The sequence below is a fragment of the Hydra vulgaris genome, chromosome 13, assembly GCF_038396675.1.
Source record: "Hydra vulgaris chromosome 13, alternate assembly HydraT2T_AEP".
NCBI lineage: Eukaryota > Metazoa > Cnidaria > Hydrozoa > Anthoathecata > Hydridae > Hydra > Hydra vulgaris.
In genome coordinates, this window is record NC_088932.1 from 39789249 (window position 1) to 39808456 (window position 19208).

The window sequence follows — 19208 nt, forward strand, 5'->3', positions numbered from 1 at the left end:
TAATGCAACTAGTAAATCAAAAAAAAATTCTTTTTTCAAACCCATGCTTTATGCAAGCAGAATTCTATTGGACCTAGAAATTCTTTTTTTGTTATCTTTTGTAGAAGGAAAAATTACTGTTACGTTTTTAAATTTTTTTTTTATTAATTCAGTGTTCTTATGGGGAAATACAAATTAAATTTTTGTTAACTTAATTAACTTTTTTTGGTCAAATTTTTCCATTTCCTTGTATTGTCATCGAAAATGATTAAGTGTGCAAAATTTGAGCAAAATTGGTTGAGAAAAAAGCTTTCAAAAATTGATTTCAAATTTTGTGGCACACAAACATATATATATAGAAAGTAACCTTATATAAAGCATGGAAAAATAAGAAAAATTTTATTAGCGGTGATTGATTAAGAAAAATAAACGGGTTGTTTTGTTACCATGCATTTAACATACACATTTAACATATCACTTACGTTATCGTGCGATTATTAAAGAGTATTTAATCGAAACTAGCTCTTGCTAATTTCTAATTGCTAGCTTCTTGTCTGCAACAAAGAAACAAAAAAATACAGTTCATAACTTACAGTTGAGTTCATAACTTACAGACAATCAGTTTGCAATTTGTGGCAGCTGAAAAAGTAGCCAAAACGGTATTAGGTCATTAGCAAGTTTAGTAAAATCGTCTGTGGCTATAGCGCGTTTTATATTGGTAAAAAGCTGTGGGAAATAATGTTTGTATGTTTTTGTATTGAATGTCTTGTGTTTAACTTATTTATGGCGTACGAGGTAATTTTAGTCAATTTAAAAGGCCAGATAAAATTCAATACAGATATTTGTTGTATTTAGATATGCAGCTCTAGGAGCCCAAAATAATTATTTTTCTTTCTTTGAAAAACGTCATTTAAAATACGACTAAAATAAGACGTTATTTAAGCAAACTATTTGTTTTATTTTTCTAAACTGCAATAAAATAAAACCTTTATTTTATATTTTAGAAAATGCTTATTTACAATCCTTATTTGTTGATTAAAGGCATTATTAGTAGAAAAAGTATGTGTACCAAGGGCCTCTTTTTTTACAAAGGACCACCCCACTTTATTTAAAAACTTTAAAGTTCTAAGTTATGCTTATCCGTCAGGTGATTAGTTATAAAAAATTTTATTTTTTAATCCTATTTTGATTCTCAGAAAGCGTTGCTACTTGTTAATTTTATTAAAAACCTAAGTAAAACTAGATAACTTTGTTAAAAACCTAAAAAACACTAAATAATTTTGGTAAAAACCTAAGTTACACTAGATTATTTTGTTGAAAACAATCTAAGAATAAACAAACTTTTAACCAAAATGATATGTCTTTCTTATCTATTTACTATGGAGTAAAATCTAAGCCCTAAATAAAATAGCAAGTGATCCAAGATAGAATTAAAAAAAAAGCTTGTTGTACCTAGGACCGCTAATTTTTTCCTCCTAGACGACAGTCTTTCTAGACGAAAGTCCTTCTTGACGACAGACTTATATATTTCAAGTCGTTATACCTATATTAATGTAAAGTAATTAGTATACGTTATACCTATATTAATTAGTATACTGACGTGGTAATTTCAGTCTCAACATTTCAAACAAGTCGGGATTTTGAATAAGGGTATTGAAAAAATCTGGCCCTAAACACACGAGCTTTTATTTACGTTACTTTACGTTACGAAACGAAAGTTTTACGCAATGAAATTTTTTTTTTTTTTCTAAACATCTTTGCTTCCAACAAGGCTGCAAGCAAACCACTAATTAGAGTTAGAAGTTACTAAAAGAGAAAAGATAAAGATGGTAGAGCAAGATGATGATTGACACACAACTTAAATGATTGCAAATTATATAAATCAGGAAAGTAGGATGAAAGAAGCGAATTCCAAAGAACTGATGTTCGAGGGAAAAAATTAGACGAATAAGAGTTTTTGGAGCACTTAGGAACAGTCACAGAGAAAGGATGAGACTTAATAGAAAGACGAGTAACACGAGAATAAATTTTATTAGATTGCACAAGAGATGCTAGCTCTTTAGAGCAGTGCCAATTATAGTATTTGTAGAAAAGAGAAAGAGAAGCAACATTACGACGATGTTATAATGATTGGAGGTTGGCTGCAAGAGCAGGTCCAACTATCTTTACAATGCGTTTTTGCACCTTTTCTAAAAGAGAACGGGCATCATTAGAAGATCTGCCTCAGATATGGCAACTGTATTTCATACATGGCCGAATTTGAGATTTATAGAAATAGAGAATAGAATCCGGAGTAACAAAGTGTCGAGCTTAAATCTTAATTAATTCTTTTACGTTTAAGTGTTTTAGTAAGTATTATGTCTTTTTTAAATAATGTTCTTTTTAGAGTAAAAATGGTTTGCCTTCCACATTTTTATTTCAGCACCTTTGTAAACTCTGTTTACCAACCCCCATTAAACCTTAATTATTACTATTATTAACATTCAACCTTATTAAAAGACTTTTTCGAGATCAAAAAAATTCGATTAATGGAATAGCCTTCGCAAGGTTGTGACATTAATCCTATTAAGCATCAACAGGTCGAAAATCTTAAAGTAAACATGATTTATTAAAAGTTTCTGAAACAAAAATTGGAAAAAATTGGAAATAATTTTATTATGAAGGTGGCGGACTCAATACCTTGACGCTGTCAGGCAGTAATCAATGACGAGGGTTTCCCGACGAAGTATTTAAAAAATCGACGGAGACAAGCAAATAGCAAATATTCTATTTTTCCAAAAAAGTTTTCCATAATATTTAAAAAGAAATTGGATTTTAATATAAAACAATTATTAAACAAAAAATTTAAAACCTACTTTTTCCATTGTTGTACAAATTTAGTATCCTTCTACATCTAGCATAAACACAATGGTTTAGGAAAAACACCATAAATAATATGTTTACTTTGTTCATATTTCAAGTAAGGTTGAATAAGTTACAATTATATAATACATGGTGCGCATGCAAGAACACTCAAAATATCGCCTATTTATGCAACATTTAAAATCGTATAACTTGGATTGGAAAATTAAAAAAATGAATAAATGGGATTAAGAAGTCGTTTTGAAAAACTTCGATAAAAAAAATAAACTTAAAATTTTAAAACCCTTTTTTTAAATAAATTTTAAACCTTGAAGTTTTAAATTAATCCTAATGAAAAGTGCATTTGCCCCTCCCCCCCCCTAATAATTTTTCAAATGAATAGTTTGGGACAAATTGACTGAAAAAATGGCTTAAAAAAAGCAAGTGGTCCTTAAAACTATTTCGGGTCTTCTTAATCCAGCACTGCCCCCCCCCCCCGAATAAAGTTCTTACGGGCCTGATTAAATACAACTCAAAATACACGAATGATCAATGATCAAACTTTTTGAGGTAAATAAAGAGATCATAAAGTTAAAAATCAAGTTTAAATAGAACACTATATCTGTACTAATTTGTTCGCAACGCCCCAAGAAATCGATTTTAAAAAACTGAAAAACATACAAAAAAAAAAGTTATCTGGTTGTCTTAAATATGAATATTTACCATTTATTTTTTAGCTAAATTTTGATAAATCATTGCTATTTTTAAACAATATTTTAGTGCTTGACTCTTTGCCCCCTCCTCGGATTAAATGATATATACCTGACTATAACATTTACATTATAGCCAGATATATAAGATTTTAATGAATATATATTTAAGTTAAAGTTAAGTTAAACTTCTCTAAAACTACAAGTCAAAATTTATTAAATTACGCCATGCTATTATTATTTTTTGAAAATAATAAGCTTTTTGTGCAAATGTAGAACCGTCCGACTGAAAAACTTTCAGATGTACTGCCTATATTGATAGTTCCCGGTTGCTTTTTGTTATTAATGTAATTTTGGTTTCAAGAGTTCAATATGGTGTTAACAAATCAATGTTTTTTATTTCAACTAAATTTCTTAAGTCTAATGTTAATGATTTCTTGATAAGAAATACGCTATTCTGGTTCATCTTTATTTCGCTTTTCCTATCCACGATAACTTCATCTATTAGATTTTTTGTATTTTCGTTCAACTGGTTTTAGTTCGGTTGATTTATAAACTTTTTCCTTATTTTTCGGATTCTGTTTGTGTTTGGGATGTTCTTCGTTATAGAATTTCACCACCAAAAAAGAATACTTGGCATCTTTTATTTACTTTTTCTTCTTCTTCTTTTCTTCTTTTAATTTATTTATTTATAGTTTTTACAACATCGGGACTAAATTGGGTACTAATAAAACTCGTATCAAGTTTTGCCGAAAAGCATTTTAGTTTAGACATTTTTATTCTTTCTGATTCTATTTTACCAAATAACAAAAATGCATTTTTTTTTTTCTTATAAAGCCATTTAGTTTTAAGAAGCCAGTGTCACCTTAAATAAGTAGATCATTTAAAAAGTAGAGAAAATGATACTCTGCGCATGCGTTAATTTACGGATACTTATTTAACGTACTAAGCCACATTAAATAAGTAGATTCTTAAATAAGTAGACAAACTGAACAGTCAAGGCATTTTTGTTAACCCAGACGAACAAATTAAATAAAAGCATACGTTAACCAAACTAAAAGCATTTACTTTGCGATGCGAATTGTTATTATTTTACGGGATTTTTATAGTGATAATTTAATACTTTTAATAAAATTTAACTTACGACGTATATTTTAGTTAGAAGGTTTTAAATTTTTAAATCATCTAAATGTTAAAAATGTTAAAACAGCCATGGTATCAACATGCCAGAATAGTCAATACTTTCACTATATTCTATAAAAAATTGATCAAATATCTCATTAAAATAGAAAATAATATAACCATATTTTAAATACTTTTGGTGTAGTTAGCTAAACCAAAAGTATTTAAAATATGGTTTTAGTATTTAAAAAATAGTAGCTACAGTTAACTGCAACTGCAACAAATGTATGTAAATAAAGAACTGGCTTTAATAACTGTACCTATTAACTTTATCTTATATCGATAACCCTGGTTGATAAATTGAATAACTGATGACAGTAAGAAAAAAACAACTACAAAGTGAACAAAACAAATCTTCATGTCAATAACAAAATAAAGAACAAGCAACAGTTGACCTAAATTAGCCAATTTTATAACTTTAGACATCTATAAGACACTTACCAAAAAAAATAAGTAATGAGCTTTTTAAATATTTACTAAAACGTAGTTACATAAACAGACCAACAATAAAAAACAAAAAAACGTATTTATATTTATTGATTAAATTTAAATGTCAAAACAAGTCATAAAAACAAAACAAAAACAGCAGAAATAATAGGATACATTCACAACAATGATAGTACTAAAGGCACACCTTTTATGACAGTATAACACAGCAACAAAAGGAAACATCTCTAATTTACCATTCTCAATACATTTCAGGTAATGTTACCTCGTGTCATTATCTTTTTATATAATTAAACTTAGGTTGATACCGGTACACAAAGCTGTTGCGTTTCCTTTTAAGAAAAGATCACAATCATTTTCACGTGCAACTCTATGCACTAACAATGGCGCAATCATCTTTACTTAAACTATTAAAGAGTGAATCATAAAACTGAACACACTTTCAATGTAAAACAACATCAGGACACACTACTTTGAAAAACCCAATATGATTTTCTAACATTATTCATTTGCATAAAACTGTAACTTTCTGAGAAACCACCTGAATTAAAACAACTAAAAATGCAGAAAACCTTGATACTTTAAACTTGGAAACCCAAATATTTTAAAAAAATGATATAAAAACAAACTTTGTGCTATATCAATCAAGGTGTCATCGAGCCAGCCAGATGAGTCTCTTAAAATATCTAAGGCTTTGTCTTTAGCTGTATTGACAAACTTTAAAGAAAACTTTAGAAAAATTTGAACTTCGACAACCACTTTTTACAATGATACTATCATTAACAAATAGCTTTTTTCAAAGCTTTACCATTACCAGTTTAAACACTTTTTCTTGTTGATTGGTTTGAGAAAAATAAGCAGACTTTATCGAATAATCTTAAATTTTAGAGTTTTTTCAAGAGTACCAAAAATCTATAAAATAAAGTATATTTACGTCAATGATCAGCAATAGAAATAATTTTTTTTTCCAAGTTTTGTTAGGACAACAGGTCCAATAAAGTCTAGGGGAAGTTTGTGTACCTATGGCCAGATTTTTTCAATGCCCAAATTAAAACCCCAAACTTGTCTGAAAGTGGCGAAACTGATACGATCACCTCTCTATACTAATTACTTGTATATAATAAAATTCCATCAAGTAGAAGGGTTTAAAAATTAGTAGCCCTAGGTACAATTAGCTTTTGAGCTGTACCTAGGGTCACTTTCTGAAAATTAGGTTCAAATCCATAATAAATTTACATTTAACTTAATCTTAGATTGTTTTCAATAAATATTTCTAGTAATACTTAACTGCAACACATAAATATATAATAAAATTAACTAATAGTTCTGAGCAAAATGGACAACTAAGTCAATGCGTAAAATGAAAGCCCCAAAACAACGTGGGTTTTCAGATGCTGAGACATAGTACAAAATTAACTTTAGAAACATACAATAATATAAAATATACAACAATAATAAACTCTTAATCATAAATTATATAAAAGTTTTACTTAAATAGTGGGTTATATATGCACATACCAAAAAGTTGACATTTATTATAATAATTTGTTATTCCATCAGAGACATATTGCTAAACATCTTTAACAGAGTAATTATAGACTGACATTTTAATTATACAATTAAAAAAAATTTAAAAATATGATTATTTTTGTTTTTTGAGTTTACACCTAACGGAAACAAGGCTACTTATTTAACGATAGATTTAACCTACCTAACAAAAGCTTTAGCCGTATCTGCGCATGCGTAACGCTTGCGCAGAACTGACTGTCTACTTATTTAACGCGACGCCGGTGACAAAGAAGCGGACGACAGTAACGAAGTAACAAAAAAGCAGATGCAGCAACAACATTTTAAAGCATTTAAAAAACGAAGAAACTGAGAACAATGACTAAAATATTATCAATTTTGTAACCACACCACCAGCAATAATAATAACTTCACATTTAAATCGTAAGCATTAATACGAGATTCATAACCAAATTACGAGGCATAATTATAAAGATTTTATACCATTAAACTTTATGCAACATTTTATACCATTAAACATTTTATACCATTAAACATTTTATACGATTAAACTTTAAGGTTTTTTAAGGTTTTTTAAGATTTTATACGATTAAACTTTAAGGTTTTTTAAGGTTTATTAAATGAAATTTAAGATTTTAAGGTTTATTAAGAAAAGCTATGAAAACCATATGTTACACTAGGTCAGGTTATGCACACGTAGAAACCAACTTTCGATACTTTAATTTCAACCTAGTAGAAGATCCTAAAAGTTATTTTTTAATAACCGTCAGTTTTCTTTTTAAGTATTAAATATTGACAATTTATACCTATCTTTATACTAAGGAGGTAGATCTCCTTACCGGGTGTAATTAATTGTTGCCTAAGTAGTTTGCAAAATCATTATTTGGTAATTTCCACATGCCAAGAATGGATATTCTAGTTTGATACCTACTGTTGAAGTTTTTGTTATATCAAAAATTTCATCAGTAGCTATTTTCATAATTATTAGGTGATAACATGGCTGTGGTGGTTGTTAAGTGTCAGTGACAGATGGTTGTGTCAGTTACTATATTTAACATATATGCTTTATATCATTTTGGTTTTCTTTTGATTCCTTCTTAATATCGGACCATTTTTAACAATTTCTTGGTTCAGTTTTCCATTTTTTAGTTGTGCAATTTAAATTTTTAGCTCTCTTTCATTAACATTTTAATTGTATTTTCAGTTTTAGAATTATATCAAGTCTCAGTTCGTTGTTTTCATTCATTTCTCATTCTTTACATTTATTACATTCAAACCAATCTAGTTACATGAAGCAGATTCTGAACAAATGTTGAACAAAAACGGCAAAGGATTAAGGGGCGAGATCAGAATTTCCGGCTTAAAAAAAATAACCTTAAAAAAACTAAAAAAAGTTACGATGGTAAAAAAGCTAGAAGTCAAAGAGTCCAATAAAAAGTTTTCAACCAATACTAACTTTTTAACCGTCTAGACGATTATTTAAATATGACGTTTATATTGTTACCTATTGAAACAGCTATAATGTCACCTGATCTGAATAAAAACATTTAAAACTGTCGTTTGTCGATATATCAAGTTATAAAGTGTACAAAAAATGAAAGGAAACCCCTTTTTTGAATCTTTCTATTATAATAAACTAGATTTATAAGGTGATCGTTTATTACATGGTATAGGCATAAACTATATAAGCTTTGGTTGAAGTTGTCCACAGAGCCAGGGTCTTTTCTTAATTTATTCTTATAAAAAGAAGAAACGTCAAGCTACAAATTATTTAATTTCATAAACAAGATTTTTAGAAACAATGTTTTAAAAACACCCCTAAGGAGAACCTTGAGAAATATTGTAATAACTGTGATGAAACGGAGTTTGGAAATAAATTAACTTTAAACAAAGTTTAATTGGAAAGTTCAAAAAAGTTGAAAATTTTATAAGCAAATTTTTTATATATTTGCAAAAAAAAAACACACACACAAAACAAGTAGGCTTTTGTGAGACCTTGTTTAATTCCGTAAACATCGGCTTTAACAGATTCCCAAAAAGGTTACAAATAATGGAAAAATGATACATAAAATATTTTGAACTTATACAATTTATGCGCTACATTATCCTGCATAAACACTGCGTCAAAGAAATATCATGTTTCTTTGAATATAATCTACTTAAGTAAATCGCATCGGTTTCTCAAGTTTCAAATTTTTTTTGTTGTCAAAAGTAAAACAAAGTTTCTGTATTAAAACTGTAGAAAGTCTGACACTGTGATCTGAAAGTATTGCCAGCTTACGAAAATATTTTGACATTAACGAAACAAACTTGTAGCTCTGCTAGCATATTGAAGAGCTTTAAATATGTCGCACAACTTATTCGAGCACAGTGAGTTGAAAATTCTTAAACGTCAAAAAAGCAGTTATTTTGGTGAATAATTGAAAGAATAAAAAAATGAAGGTAACCTGTTGCTTATTTATTGGTGTACGTATGTAAGTTAATTTGAGACATGTCTGCTACAACTACTACTTACGTGTAACCAGCTTTCCCTGCATTTGACAATTAAATTATTAAAACCCCGCCACCACTAGCTACCTTTCTTCAATAGGCATTTATTTTGATTTATTTATATTATATCGTCGGCTTTAACTTATTTGATTTCTTAAGTAGTTGAAAATATATAAATACAGTTTGTTTTCTTTAGAATACAAAGGTTATAACATCAACAATTTTTTTGAACTGCCTCCTTGTTGCATCGTTGTATGAAGTCAAAGAAAGCAGCAAGAATAAAGTTCAGTTCACAAGTTTTATCTCGATGTCGCACAATGCCCTAACTGGCAATAAAACAAGCATAAAGAGTTTATACGAAAAGGTTGAGCAAAGTGTGAAAAACTTGCTTAGCAAAAAACAAGAAGCCACTAACGAGAAACGAATTAAAAGATCTTCTCAACTGAACCAAAACGAACCAACGTTTATGTGCTCTGAAAAACAAATCGCCATAACAAATGAAAACGGTACTTACGAGATTATAATGAAGTTTAATTCTAACAAAGTTGACTATTTCAAACTTGCAGATTATGTTATATCAAAGGAATGCGTATCAAAGAGTGCATTACCATGTAAAACAAAATATGAAACAAGAAAATACGCAAAGTTGAATACAACCGGAGGAACAATCAGCCTTATCGGAAATATTAAACAACTTGAAGTTGGGATTTGTTGTCAATGTTTTTAAAAGTACTTCCCATTTATAAAAACTGATTTTATATTTTAGTTGTGTTTTAGTTTCGCACTTTAAATATAAAATATATCATTTACTATATATTGTAATAATATCGTCCACTATTTAAACTGAGTCAAGTTTAATATGGTCCACTATTTAAACTGAGTCAAGTCTCTCTTTCCAATATTATATGATATACATTCTAATTTTAGATATAGATTTAACAAAAAGAATGAAACAAGAGTTATAATCTTATAAAGTTAAAAACATTAAACAATGTGATGCTTTCATAATCAAGAAGCCCATTTGTACATTATCAGTGAGTAAAGTAAAATTATGAGTAAATAAATGAACTATTTACTCATAATTTTAGAAGTCTCTTTTTTTTTTCTTTTTATATTTGTTGAAATAGTTTATTGCGCGTGAAATATTTAATTTTTATGCACAGTAGATGACGGCGTTTGTTTTCTTTTTTTTATGTAAGCCGCTACTGCAAGAAGTCAGGTTAACTCTTCTCAAACATCTTTTTCATGTGTTATTTGTAATATTAAAATTTACTATTCAAAGTGCGTAGATAAAAACGTGACGCAATATTTTAGCATATTTTTTATATAAATAGATTCTTCAAGGAATAGTTCAATTTATATAGTTGTATAGCTGTTGTATAGCCGGTATTTCGAAAGTATGCTTTTAAAAAAACTTAAAATACTCTTTGGTGTTAATCGTAAATAGTCTGTTTATTAAACATTTATTTGTAATTGCAATACCAAACATGAATGAGCTATTGATAAGGATTGTACGACTATTATTATCATGTAAAAATTTGGCTGAACTTTGGGATGGTGAGCGGGATATTTATGGTTGGAGAGTTGGTTAGTATAACAAATTATTGCTTCTACTCTATCTTCATAAACTATGCTTGTGTATCACAAATGTTTGAACTAACCAATACTTTGCTTTATTGTGTTCTGAGTACTCAACAGGAGGAGGAATTAAGTGGTTTTTCCAAAGTATAGGTGCAGCATTTCTAATATCATAAGGGTTAAAACGTAGTAAAGGATTAATTATAAGCTAAAAGTTGAGTCTTGCAGCCAGATTTATAAGACAAATAAAATGGTAGCAGTTTTATGCACTTTCTTCAAAATTCATTAAAAAAAATTGTTGTTGAAGCTGTTGAAGTTTTTTTATTTGCGAGTTTTCAATTTGGACAAACAAAGAAAAAACTTTCTGCCATGCTGATTAAATTATATTTCTCATATTTTATTTTGAATTTGGGTGACCAAGAAAACAAATGGCTTTCTTATTGAGTTTTTAAAACATTTTTAACAGTTTGAAAAATACTTTTCTTGGTTAATACAGAAAGTTTCAATAAAAAATAAAACCAATAGTTGATTAGGAAACCGGGATGAGCTCTGGGGAAGGGATGAAGGCATCGAAAGTTTAGCCTATGGGCGCAATGTTCTAGAATTTGCTTCTGAATACTATACACATAATAAATACATTTCAATATCTAGAACTAAACTACAATTTTGACTTGTTTAATTAATGGGTAGGGTAAAAATGGGGGACTGGAATATTGGCAGAGGGAGATTTTTTTTAAAGTTTTCAACTTCTATACTGTGAATTATGTACTGAAACACAAACACAACACAAACAAATGTATGCGACAACTGCTACTCCAGAGAAAAAATTTGAACCCCGGCGAAGTTAATGTTTCACAAGAGATTTTGGAATCTTAGAAGTAATGAGAGTGTAATCGAAGTACTTAATGCAAGTCCAGTAAAACATAGATTAAAAAGAAAGTTCTGGAAAATATTACCAAAGATTAATTAAAAAACAACTATGTCCATAAAACACTTATTGAAGAAAAAGGTTACGGAAACTGTGGTACCTGGACAAGAGCAAGTACTTGTCGACTTTCTTAACAGTAAATATGCTGACAAAATAAATAGTCCTCTCCCAGATGAAATGATTCGCGCTCAGAGAGTATATAAAACTATATAAAGTTATATAGTTATCCAATCATTATTAAATCATACTAAGTATACAAAAAAAAAAAAAAAAAATCAACGCATTCGAGTGTACCAAACATCATATAGCAAAATGCTATATGATGTCAATGATGTCAATCAATAGCAAAATGCTATTCATTTAATAAAAAGTTGGCAGTTCCCACAGAAAACAGCGTTCCTTTGTTTTAGAATCGAAACAACAAAGTGTGAACATCTTCTAGATTTTATATTTGCAAGCGGTATTTTGCATGATATTCTTTATGGAGTAACCAAATTGAAATAAAGCAGCGGTGAAAAGCAAAAGATAGCGCATACAACATTGATGATAAAACTTAGCCATGCTATCATGTTCATTCATGATGCTGATTGCATTTTTTACTTGGAAATTGCTGCTACGGATGCAGCTGACTATATATAAAACATCTGATGAAAGATTATCAACGGAAAAAGGCAATTATTGAAGCTTTTAATCAGTTGAACAATAAAATTTCATTCTGACTTAATAGATTTTGATCAAAAATTCTACCGGTTTAATACAAAAAGAGCATAAGAGTGTTTTTGGCAAGAACGGAATGAGTTTTTATGTGGATATATTTTCGATGAAAAGCGTGTTTACTTAACTTTAACGGATCAGGAAATAGGTGATGTTGTTTCATTAGCCACTGCATTCTTGCAAACACTTTGAAGTATCTATATCTGTGATCAGAATCAATTTCATGAGCAACGGCTGATAAAAAAATACTTTTTGTTGGCCAGTTTTTCTAAAGGACTAAAACTAACTAACTGAAAACATTTTTGTTTAGTAGGTGCTATTTTTCTAAACATTGGTTGTGGCAATTACTCATTATCCAAAGAAGACTATTATACAGCCATATCGATGTTTTAAAAGAAACTTATTGCAGCAGAGTAGAGTATATGCGTAATGTGGTGACTTGCTTGATGTGTCTAAAAAATTGTTCTTAAGAATGAACAACTTATTATTCAATTTTCTTTCATTTATGCTTCATTTAATTTGTTGTATAGTTTTCCTGTTGTTCAATTTTTTTCAACTTTTTTTTAATTTTTTATCATATATGTAATAAAATTACCTGAGTTTATTTTATCATTATGTTAGAAGCATCTTGTATTGGCATTTAAACATGATTATAATCGAAGAAAATCTGGCGTCTTTCCCATAATGTTAAATAAACTTTTATGCTCTTTTTGTATTAAACCGGTAGAATTTTTGATCAAAATCTATTAAGTCAGAATGAAATTTTATTGTTCAACTGATTAAAAGCTTCAATAATTGCCTTTTTCCGTTGATAATCTTTCATCAGATGTTTTATATATAGTCAGCTGCATCCGTAGCAGCAATTTCCAAGTAAAAAATGCAATCAGCATCATGAATGAACATGATAGCATGGCTAAGTTTTATCATCAATGTTGTATGCGCTATCTTTTGCTTTTCACCGCTGCTTTATTTCAATTTGGTTACTCCATAAAGAATATCATGCAAAATACCGCTTGCAAATATAAAATCTAGAAGATGTTCACACTTTGTTGTTTCGATTCTAAAACAAAGGAACGCTGTTTTCTGTGGGAACTGCCAACTTTTTATTAAATGAATAGCATTTTGCTATTGATTGACATCATTGACATCATATAGCATTTTGCTATATGATGTTTGGTACACTCGAATGCGTTGATTTTTTTTTTTTTTTTTTGTATACTTAGTATGATTTAATAATGATTGGATAACTATATAACTTTATATAGTTTTATATACTCTCTGAGCGCGAATCATTTCATCTGGGAGAGGACTATTTATTTTGTCAGCATATTTACTGTTAAGAAAGTCGACAAGTACTTGCTCTTGTCCAGGTACCACAGTTTCCGTAACCTTTTTCTTCAATAAGTGTTTTATGGACATAGTTGTTTTTTAATTAATCTTTGGTAATATTTTCCAGAACTTTCTTTTTAATCTATGTTTTACTGGACTTGCATTAAGTACTTCGATTACACTCTCATTACTTCTAAGATTCCAAAATCTCTTGTGAAACATTAACTTCGTCGGGGTTCAAATTTTTTCTCTGGAGTAGCAGTTGTCGCATACATTTGTTTGTGTTGTGTTTGTGTTTCAGTACATAATTCACAGTATAGAAGTTGAAAACTTTAAAAAAAATCTCCCTCTGCCAATATTCCAGTCCCCCATTTTTACCCTACCCATTAATTAAACAAGTCAAAATTGTAGTTTAGTTCTAGATATTGAAATGTATTTATTATGTGTATAGTATTCAGAAGCAAATTCTAGAACATTGCGCCCATAGGCTAAACTTTCGATGCCTTCATCCCTTCCCCAGAGCTCATCCCGGTTTCCTAATCAACTATTGGTTTTATTTTTTATTGAAACTTTCTGTATTAACCAAGAAAAGTATTTTTCAAACTGTTAAAAATGTTTTAAAAACTCAATAAGAAAGCCATTTGTTTTCTTGGTCACCCAAATTCAAAATAAAATATGAGAAATATAATTTAATCAGCATGGCAGAAAGTTTTTTCTTTGTTTGTCCAAATTGAAAACTCGCAAATAAAAAAACTTCAACAGCTTCAACAACAATTTTTTTTAATGAATTTTGAAGAAAGTGCATAAAACTGCTACCATTTTATTTGTCTTATAAATCTGGCTGCAAGACTCAACTTTTAGCTTATAATTAATCCTTTACTACGTTTTAACCCTTATGATATTAGAAATGCTGCACCTATACTTTGGAAAAACCACTTAATTCCTCCTCCTGTTGAGTACTCAGAACACAATAAAGCAAAGTATTGGTTAGTTCAAACATTTGTGATACACAAGCATAGTTTATGAAGATAGAGTAGAAGCAATAATTTGTTATACTAACCAACTCTCCAACCATAAATATCCCGCTCACCATCCCAAAGTTCAGCCAAATTTTTACATGATAATAATAGTCGTACAATCCTTATCAATAGCTCATTCATGTTTGGTATTGCAATTACAAATAAATGTTTAATAAACAGACTATTTACGATTAACACCAAAGAGTATTTTAAGTTTTTTTAAAAGCATACTTTCGAAATACCGGCTATACAACAGCTATACAACTATATAAATTGAACTATTCCTTGAAGAATCTATTTATATAAAAAATATGCTAAAATATTGCGTCACGTTTTTATCTACGCACTTTGAATAGTAAATTTTAATATTACAAATAACACATGAAAAAGATGTTTGAGAAGAGTTAACCTGACTTCTTGCAGTAGCGGCTTACATAAAAAAAAGAAAACAAACGCCGTCATCTACTGTGCATAAAAATTAAATATTTCACGCGCAATAAACTATTTCAACAAATATAAAAAGAAAAAAAAAAGAGACTTCTAAAATTATGAGTAAATAGTTCATTTATTTACTCATAATTTTACTTTACTCACTGATAATGTACAAATGGGCTTCTTGATTATGAAAGCATCACATTGTTTAATGTTTTTAACTTTATAAGATTATAACTCTTGTTTCATTCTTTTTGTTAAATCTATATCTAAAATTAGAATGTATATCATATAATATTGGAAAGAGAGACTTGACTCAGTTTAAATAGTGGACCATATTAAACTTGACTCAGTTTAAATAGTGGACGATATTATTACAATATATAGTAAATGATATATTTTATATTTAAAGTGCGAAACTAAAACACAACTAAAATATAAAATCAGTTTTTATAAATGGGAAGTACTTTTAAAAACATTGACAACAAATCCCAACTTCAAGTTGTTTAATATTTCCGATAAGGCTGATTGTTCCTCCGGTTGTATTCAACTTTGCGTATTTTCTTGTTTCATATTTTGTTTTACATGGTAATGCACTCTTTGATACGCATTCCTTTGATATAACATAATCTGCAAGTTTGAAATAGTCAACTTTGTTAGAATTAAACTTCATTATAATCTCGTAAGTACCGTTTTCATTTGTTATGGCGATTTGTTTTTCAGAGCACATAAACGTTGGTTCGTTTTGGTTCAGTTGAGAAGATCTTTTAATTCGTTTCTCGTTAGTGGCTTCTTGTTTTTTGCTAAGCAAGTTTTTCACACTTTGCTCAACCTTTTCGTATAAACTCTTTATGCTTGTTTTATTGCCAGTTAGGGCATTGTGCGACATCGAGATAAAACTTGTGAACTGAACTTTATTCTTGCTGCTTTCTTTGACTTCATACAACGATGCAACAAGGAGGCAGTTCAAAAAAATTGTTGATGTTATAACCTTTGTATTCTAAAGAAAACAAACTGTATTTATATATTTTCAACTACTTAAGAAATCAAATAAGTTAAAGCCGACGATATAATATAAATAAATCAAAATAAATGCCTATTGAAGAAAGGTAGCTAGTGGTGGCGGGGTTTTAATAATTTAATTGTCAAATGCAGGGAAAGCTGGTTACACGTAAGTAGTAGTTGTAGCAGACATGTCTCAAATTAACTTACATACGTACACCAATAAATAAGCAACAGGTTACCTTCATTTTTTTATTCTTTCAATTATTCACCAAAATAACTGCTTTTTTGACGTTTAAGAATTTTCAACTCACTGTGCTCGAATAAGTTGTGCGACATATTTAAAGCTCTTCAATATGCTAGCAGAGCTACAAGTTTGTTTCGTTAATGTCAAAATATTTTCGTAAGCTGGCAATACTTTCAGATCACAGTGTCAGACTTTCTACAGTTTTAATACAGAAACTTTGTTTTACTTTTGACAACAAAAAAAATTTGAAACTTGAGAAACCGATGCGATTTACTTAAGTAGATTATATTCAAAGAAACATGATATTTCTTTGACGCAGTGTTTATGCAGGATAATGTAGCGCATAAATTGTATAAGTTCAAAATATTTTATGTATCATTTTTCCATTATTTGTAACCTTTTTGGGAATCTGTTAAAGCCGATGTTTACGGAATTAAACAAGGTCTCACAAAAGCCTACTTGTTTTGTGTGTGTGTTTTTTTTTTGCAAATATATAAAAAATTTGCTTATAAAATTTTCAACTTTTTTGAACTTTCCAATTAAACTTTGTTTAAAGTTAATTTATTTCCAAACTCCGTTTCATCACAGTTATTACAATATTTCTCAAGGTTCTCCTTAGGGGTGTTTTTAAAACATTGTTTCTAAAAATCTTGTTTATGAAATTAAATAATTTGTAGCTTGACGTTTCTTCTTTTTATAAGAATAAATTAAGAAAAGACCCTGGCTCTGTGGACAACTTCAACCAAAGCTTATATAGTTTATGCCTATACCATGTAATAAACGATCACCTTATAAATCTAGTTTATTATAATAGAAAGATTCAAAAAAGGGGTTTCCTTTCATTTTTTGTACACTTTATAACTTGATATATCGACAAACGACAGTTTTAAATGTTTTTATTCAGATCAGGTGACATTATAGCTGTTTCAATAGGTAACAATATAAACGTCATATTTAAATAATCGTCTAGACGGTTAAAAAGTTAGTATTGGTTGAAAACTTTTTATTGGACTCTTTGACTTCTAGCTTTTTTACCATCGTAACTTTTTTTAGTTTTTTTAAGGTTATTTTTTTTAAGCCGGAAATTCTGATCTCGCCCCTTAATCCTTTGCCGTTTTTGTTCAACATTTGTTCAGAATCTGCTTCATGTAACTAGATTGGTTTGAATGTAATAAATGTAAAGAATGAGAAATGAATGAAAACAACGAACTGAGACTTGATATAATTCTAAAACTGAAAATACAATTAAAATGTTAATGAAAGAGAGCTAAAAATTTAAATTGCACAACTAAAAAATGGAAAACTGAACCAAGAAATTGTTAAAAATGGTCCGATATTAAGAAGGAATCAAAAGAAAACCAAAATGATATAAAGCATATATGTTAAATATAGTAACTGACACAACCATCTGTCACTGACACTTAACAACCACCACAGCCATGTTATCACCTAATAATTATGAAAATAGCTACTGATGAAATTTTTGATATAACAAAAACTTCAACAGTAGGTATCAAACTAGAATATCCATTCTTGGCATGTGGAAATTACCAAATAATGATTTTGCAAACTACTTAGGCAACAATTAATTACACCCGGTAAGGAGATCTACCTCCTTAGTATAAAGATAGGTATAAATTGTCAATATTTAATACTTAAAAAGAAAACTGACGGTTATTAAAAAATAACTTTTAGGATCTTCTACTAGGTTGAAATTAAAGTATCGAAAGTTGGTTTCTACGTGTGCATAACCTGACCTAGTGTAACATATGGTTTTCATAGCTTTTCTTAATAAACCTTAAAATCTTAAATTTCATTTAATAAACCTTAAAAAACCTTAAAGTTTAATCGTATAAAATCTTAAAAAACCTTAAAAAACCTTAAAGTTTAATCGTATAAAATGTTTAATGGTATAAAATGTTTAATGGTATAAAATGTTGCATAAAGTTTAATGGTATAAAATCTTTATAATTATGCCTCGTAATTTGGTTATGAATCTCGTATTAATGCTTACGATTTAAATGTGAAGTTATTATTATTGCTGGTGGTGTGGTTACAAAATTGATAATATTTTAGTCATTGTTCTCAGTTTCTTCGTTTTTTAAATGCTTTAAAATGTTGTTGCTGCATCTGCTTTTTTGTTACTTCGTTACTGTCGTCCGCTTCTTTGTCACCGGCGTCGCGTTAAATAAGTAGACAGTCAGTTCTGCGCAAGCGTTACGCATGCGCAGATACGGCTAAAGCTTTTGTTAGGTAGGTTAAATCTATCGTTAAATAAGTAGCCTTGTTTCCGTTAGGTGTAAACTCAAAAAACAAAAATAATCATATTTTTAAATTTTTTTTAATTGTATAATTAAAATGTCAGTCTATAATTACTCTGTTAAAGATGTTTAGCAATATGTCTCTGATGGAATAACAAATTATTATAATAAATGTCAACTTTTTGGTATGTGCATATATAACCCACTATTTAAGTAAAACTTTTATATAATTTATGATTAAGAGTTTATTATTGTTGTATATTTTATATTATTGTATGTTTCTAAAGTTAATTTTGTACTATGTCTCAGCATCTGAAAACCCACGTTGTTTTGGGGCTTTCATTTTACGCATTGACTTAGTTGTCCATTTTGCTCAGAACTATTAGTTAATTTTATTATATATTTATGTGTTGCAGTTAAGTATTACTAGAAATATTTATTGAAAACAATCTAAGATTAAGTTAAATGTAAATTTATTATGGATTTGAACCTAATTTTCAGAAAGTGACCCTAGGTACAGCT

At 28.9% G+C, this 19208-nt stretch overlaps 1 long non-coding RNA gene across 1 annotated transcript; it reads right to left on the reverse strand.

The window, feature by feature from the left end:
* Positions 1-15560: 15560 nt before the first annotated feature.
* Positions 15561-16678, reverse strand: LOC136090317 (uncharacterized). Its single transcript, XR_010643342.1, has 2 exons — positions 16421-16678; positions 15561-16176 (listed from the first exon to the last, which is right to left on the reverse strand). It is a non-coding gene; the product is annotated as an uncharacterized LOC136090317 (long non-coding RNA).
* Positions 16679-19208: the final 2530 nt, after the last annotated feature.